We start from the raw sequence: 5649 nt of genomic DNA on the forward strand, positions 1-5649 counted from the left end.
ATTACATTTATGAACCATGCAACTAACCCTAACCAACATCAAGTATCCCATAATAACTTCAATATACATGAGGTGAGCTTGGTTTTGCCAGCTAAATCTCATCCCCTTTCTCCTGGCTCGTGATATTGGGCTCCTTGGGCCCATGTCTTTCACTGATACACCATGGTCCTACTAGCTACACCCCCTGAACATCCACACAACAATGGAGTGGGCCCATTTCAGGCCCTCTCCCTCTCTTGGCTTCAATGGTGGGCTTGAGACCCTGGCCTAAGAAAAATTGCTAATGCACACCCCTGCCATCCTTATTTTCCTTTTTCTTATTATTTCACTTTATTATATTTGTTTTAATTGCTTTTTAGTTAATCGTTTTAATACAGTTCAAGTTGTTTCTCCTTTTTTTTTAACATAAAAAATATTTTGGAAAAATAATAAAAATAATGCATTGTTAGATTTTTGTCTAATTTTAGGATTCACATTTTAGTAAGTTCCTAATCCATGTATTAACCACGTTCCATTAGATAATTAAGCCTTATGATAATTTGAGAAAATCAACAAAAATAATCTTTTGTTTAGTTTTATAATCTTTAGTTTTTAGGATTAATTTTAGAATTGGAAGCATGTTGCTCTAATTAGTTCATTGTACATAACTTTCACATGAATCCATCCCTTTGATTAAGTTGATAAAACTATATTTTGATTAATTAAATACTTTGATTATGTATAATCCTCGGTATATTCAACTGATCAAAAGTCTTTTGATCACTTGGTAAGACCAAGATCATTCTCTTACAAAGTTTCATTTTTATATACAAATACCATTTGCAAGTGCATACAAAGAAATTTAACAAAAATATCATTTTGACCTAAAGGTTGACTTTGGTTAATATTTGACTTTTTGGTCAAGTTTGACCTAAGTCAACACACGTTTTCTAAAGTCTTGAATTTCATAATCTTCACTCTTTGTGCTTCATTCTCCATTTCATCAATCTTCCATTCATTTGGTTTACCATTTCAAGCAAGCATGTTTTCTTGCACTTAACCATGATCAAGGAGCTTTCATAATGACCATGGTGAAGCTTCGGTTCAAATGCACACCAGTCCTCCATACAAATCAGCAACCCAATCAAGATTTATACTAGATTATGACCATGTACATAACATTTCATTCATAAACAACTAGCATATTAACCAAAACAAGTGTCAACCAATTTCAATAAATCAAAATTCAACCTGCTTATCCCAAGCATGTATAGCATGTTGACATCATTTAAAAATGACTATTCCATTTATGAACTATGCAACTAACCCTAACCAACATCAATCAGCCCATAACAAGTTCAAGATACATTGATCACAATCATTTTGACACTCACATTTTCAGTTGAGGTGAATTTCAGTTGAATTTCTAACTGAATCACAGTCCATAAATTCACTTCATCATCACAAGTTCAGGGGGAATCATTCACCAACTTTCCTCAATCCAAATCCTCATCTTCCTCTCTCATTTCTCTCTGAATATCTCCCCTCACCCTCACAACATTCTCCAATCACCCTTGTTGTTAGAGCTTCAACATCTGAAGCTCTAAATAGTTGAGCTAAAACTTCTTCCATACTTCTCTCACGCATACGACGCAACAACAATGGCACAAAGCTAAGCACTACAAAAACTCCTACAAGCTAGCAATATGAAGGAGAAGAAGATAAGTGTTTCAGACAAAATTGAAAAGATAGAGTGAAGAACCGTCAGAGTTACTCCGGAAGGTAGGCTTTTCCACTTTTCTTCCTTGATCTGCAGTTACCGCAATGGACTCCGTTTAGCTCACTACCATCGTTTAATTTAAGATCTCCGTTTTAGGGTTCTTGCACCCTTCAATTCGATTCGCATCATTGGCTAGGAATTAAGGTGAATCGATTCGATATTGTGAGAGAGGGAGAGTATGCGAGCATTTTGATATAAGGATTTAGTGGTTTGAACCTCCACCGCCGCCGGAGGCGATTTCTTACGCGACGGAGTAGTGACTCAAACTAGGCTCTTGAATGCGTCAGAAACAATTCAGGTGAGATTGGTTTTGCCTGCTGAATCTTGTCCCCTTTCTCCTGGCTCGTGATATTGGGCTCCTAGGCTCCTTGGGCCCTTGTCTTTCACTGATACACCCTGGTTCTACTAGCTAAACCCCTTGAACATTCACACAGCAATGGAGTGGGCCCGCTGCAGACCCAATGCCATCTCCCTCTCTCGGCTTTAGTGGTGGGCTTGAGACCCTGGCCCAAGAAAAATTGCTAATTCACACCTCTGCCAGCAATCATACCCTTCCTCCCTTACTTTCCTTTTTCTTATTATTTCACTTTATTATATTTGTTTTAATTGCTTTTTAGTTAGTCTTTTTAATACACTTCAAGTTATTTTCTCCTTTTTTTAACATGAAAAATATCTTGAAAAAATAATAAAAATAATGCATTGTTAGATATTTATCTAATTTTAGGATTAACATTTTAGCAAGTTCTTAATCAATGTATTAACCATGTTCCCTTAGATAATTAAGCCTTGTGATAATTTGAGAAATATCAACAAAAACAATATTTTGTTCAGATTTCTAATCTTTTTAATTTTTAGGATTATTTTAGAATTGGAAGCATGTTATTTTGATTAGTTCATTATACTTAGTTTTCACATGAATCCATCCCTTTGATTTAGTTGATTGTTAGGGACCAATTAGTATTACTTTTTATACAATTTTATTGGTCCCTTTTACCAATTTTTGATGTAAATTACACACTTTTATTCTCACTATTTTGTATAAATGCAATTAGGTTTAATTTATGTTGTTTTGAGTAGTTATTTCACATATTTGTTAGTTTTGTAGAATTTTTGGACAAGAAAGCTTTGGAATGCATAAGCATAATTTGGAAGAAGTGTTGAATGCAATATGGAGGCCTATTTTTGAAGAATTACATTTGGACGACTAATTGGATGAAGTTTGCAAGGCAAGGAAGCTGAAGTAGCTTCAGTTCGCGCCGCGAAGCTTGCGAATCCAGCAAGTTGTTTTGGCCAAGTGTGTTGTTTTCAAGGTCAGCTGTGTTTTGCCATTTCTGTGTCTGTTTTAGGGGGCTTTTCAGCTTTAGATGAAAATGAGCATTTTAGGAAAGGTCAACCCTTTTTAGAAAACAGAATGGAAATTGTTGAGGGATTCATTCATAGTTTTGATATTTTGTAAGAAAAAAACAGAGTTTATTCTTCCATTGCCTTTTGCTTTCCACAATGATGATGAGAAGCTAAACCCCATTTTGTCAAGATTGGAGGTAGTAGCTATTCTTATTTGGTTATGTATTTCATTTGACTTTTATATATGATGAAAGATTGTTGATGTATTGAAAGATATTTTTGCCCTAATTTGAATATTAGATTTGAGTAGTTGTTGAAAGAGATTATTTAAGTCTTGACATAAAATATGTTTTCAAGTAGTGAATGAGTTGTAGAAATAGATTTATTCACTACTCTTCTTTTGTATCAACCATTAAAGATTGTTATATTGATACTTAGGTGGAGAAATCGTCTAAAGATTAATATAGTGATTATCACAATATCATTTAGACATAAATGATATTGAGAGGATACTTGAACATCATCAATAATCTTGAATCTATATAGTTTTCATAAGGAATCATAAGCAATTTGAATAGTGAACTCCAATCTTGCCAAGCCTTTTACATTTGATTAAAACCATTTTATTGTTTTAGTGACATTTTACTCAAAAGATAACTTTTCAAACAAAACAACTTGGTTACTTTTTAAGCTTATAACAATTTGGATTATAGAACGGCGGTAATAACAACCAATCTCTGTGGATACGATATTAAAATATTTACCAGAAATATACTTTTCAACAAATTGGCGCCGTTTCCGGGGATTGGTGTTCGATATTACAAGCATTGCAATAATTCATTGTTTTAAGTTTTTGTACTTACTATCACTCTTGTGTTTCACTTGGTTTGTTAGTTTTGTAGATTCTAGTGCATGCGAGGAAAAGCTACCGAGGAGCAATTTCAATTCGATCCCGAAATTGAAAGAACACTTCGAAAGCTCAATAGCAAAACACGAAGAAGAAGGAAACTAGCCGAAGAGAGGGACCGGAGAGAAAAAGCATCTACTTCCGCACTTGTTCAAATCGAAGAAGTGGTTGTAGAGGCTTGTGACGGAAATATGGCGGATGACACTCCTACCGAAATGTCCGCTAATAGTCCAAGAAGGAATGCTCAATTTGCTCGTGGAGGAAGGAATGCGGAGATGAAGACCGGAATCCTCCAACTTCTCTATGCAAATCCATTCACCGGAATCGACCATGAAGATCCGTATACCCATCTCATCAAATTCTATGAGATTGCGGGTTCAACGGGAATTGATGAAACGGGTGAAGAGGCATTGTTCAAGAGGATGTTCCCACACTCCTTAGTGGGAAAGGCAAAAGAGTGGTACCTTGATCAAGCACCAAGAGTGATGATGGATTAGAATTTGCTAGAAGAAAAGTTCTTAGAAAGATATTTCCCTCAATCCCGATTCATGGAAGCCAAAACGGCTATTGCGGTATTCACTCAAGGAAGCAACGAGTCTCTAAATGAGGCTTGGGAACGATTCAAGTCAATGTTGAGAAAATGCAAGGGTCATGGTTTTGATGAGCTCACTCAAATCCATATTTTTCTAAATGGGCTCCAATCAACTCACAAGACACTTTTGGATGCTACCGCGGGTGGCTCTCTTATGTCAAAGAATGCGGAAGAAGCTAAAGTTATTATTCACCGGATGGCACTCAATGATCGTCAAAGTCAACATGACCGTAGTCCTTCACAACGTAAACCGGGAGTTCTTGAGTTAAATACCAATGATGTCATCCTTGCTCAAAACAAACTACTTTCTCAACAAGTGGAGTTGCTTACTCAACAAATGGCCAAGCTTCCACAGCAAATGAAGGAAATTCAAGGGTCTCAAGTGCGACATCAAGTAGCATGTTGCGAATTATGTCAAGGAGATCATCCTACTGGTTTTTTCCCTCCACTAGAAGAAGTGAGCTATGCGAACAATCAAAATCAAGGCTATCAAAGACAACCTCCTCCCAATAACTCATATCTAAGAAACAATCAAGGTTATCAACCATCAAGGTTCAACAACCAAAATTTTCAGCAACAAAGTCCTTATCAACACCTAAACGCTCAAGGACAACAATCGCAAGGAGGAAATTCAAAGCTAGAGGACACTCTTCAATAATTCATGCAAGCTTCCATGGCAAATCAGAAGAGTAACGAGGCAGCAATTAAGAATCTGGAAAATCAAGTAGGCCAACTTGCGAAGCAATTGTCGGAACAAACCGCGGGATCTTCATTTTACGCTAACACTCAAACCAATCCAAAGGAGCATTGTAAAGCAATTGTCACGAGGAGCGGTAAAGAGTTAACAAGTGGAAAAAGTGAGGAAAATACAGTAGAGAATGATATGGATGTTGTGCTGGAAAACGAGGATGTGGTTTGTAAGGAAAAAGTGGCAGGAACTCTTCAGTTCGCGCCGCGAAAAGAGCAGGAATTGCCAACAGAGCAGCAGATTGAAGTGGAAGGGAAAAAGGAGACCGAACCAAGAAAGAAGAAGAAAGGAGAGAAAGG

General features: G+C 36.5%; 1 long non-coding RNA gene across 1 annotated transcript; it reads left to right on the forward strand.

The window, feature by feature from the left end:
- Positions 1–501: 501 nt before the first annotated feature.
- LOC127132439 (uncharacterized) lies at positions 502–3415 on the forward strand. The gene is made up of 2 exons (XR_007806717.1): positions 502–1761; positions 2865–3415. It is a non-coding gene; the product is annotated as an uncharacterized LOC127132439 (long non-coding RNA).
- The last annotated feature ends 2234 nt before the right edge of the window (positions 3416–5649 follow it).

This window comes from Lathyrus oleraceus, chromosome 3, assembly GCF_024323335.1.
Source record: "Lathyrus oleraceus cultivar Zhongwan6 chromosome 3, CAAS_Psat_ZW6_1.0, whole genome shotgun sequence".
NCBI lineage: Eukaryota > Viridiplantae > Streptophyta > Magnoliopsida > Fabales > Fabaceae > Lathyrus > Lathyrus oleraceus.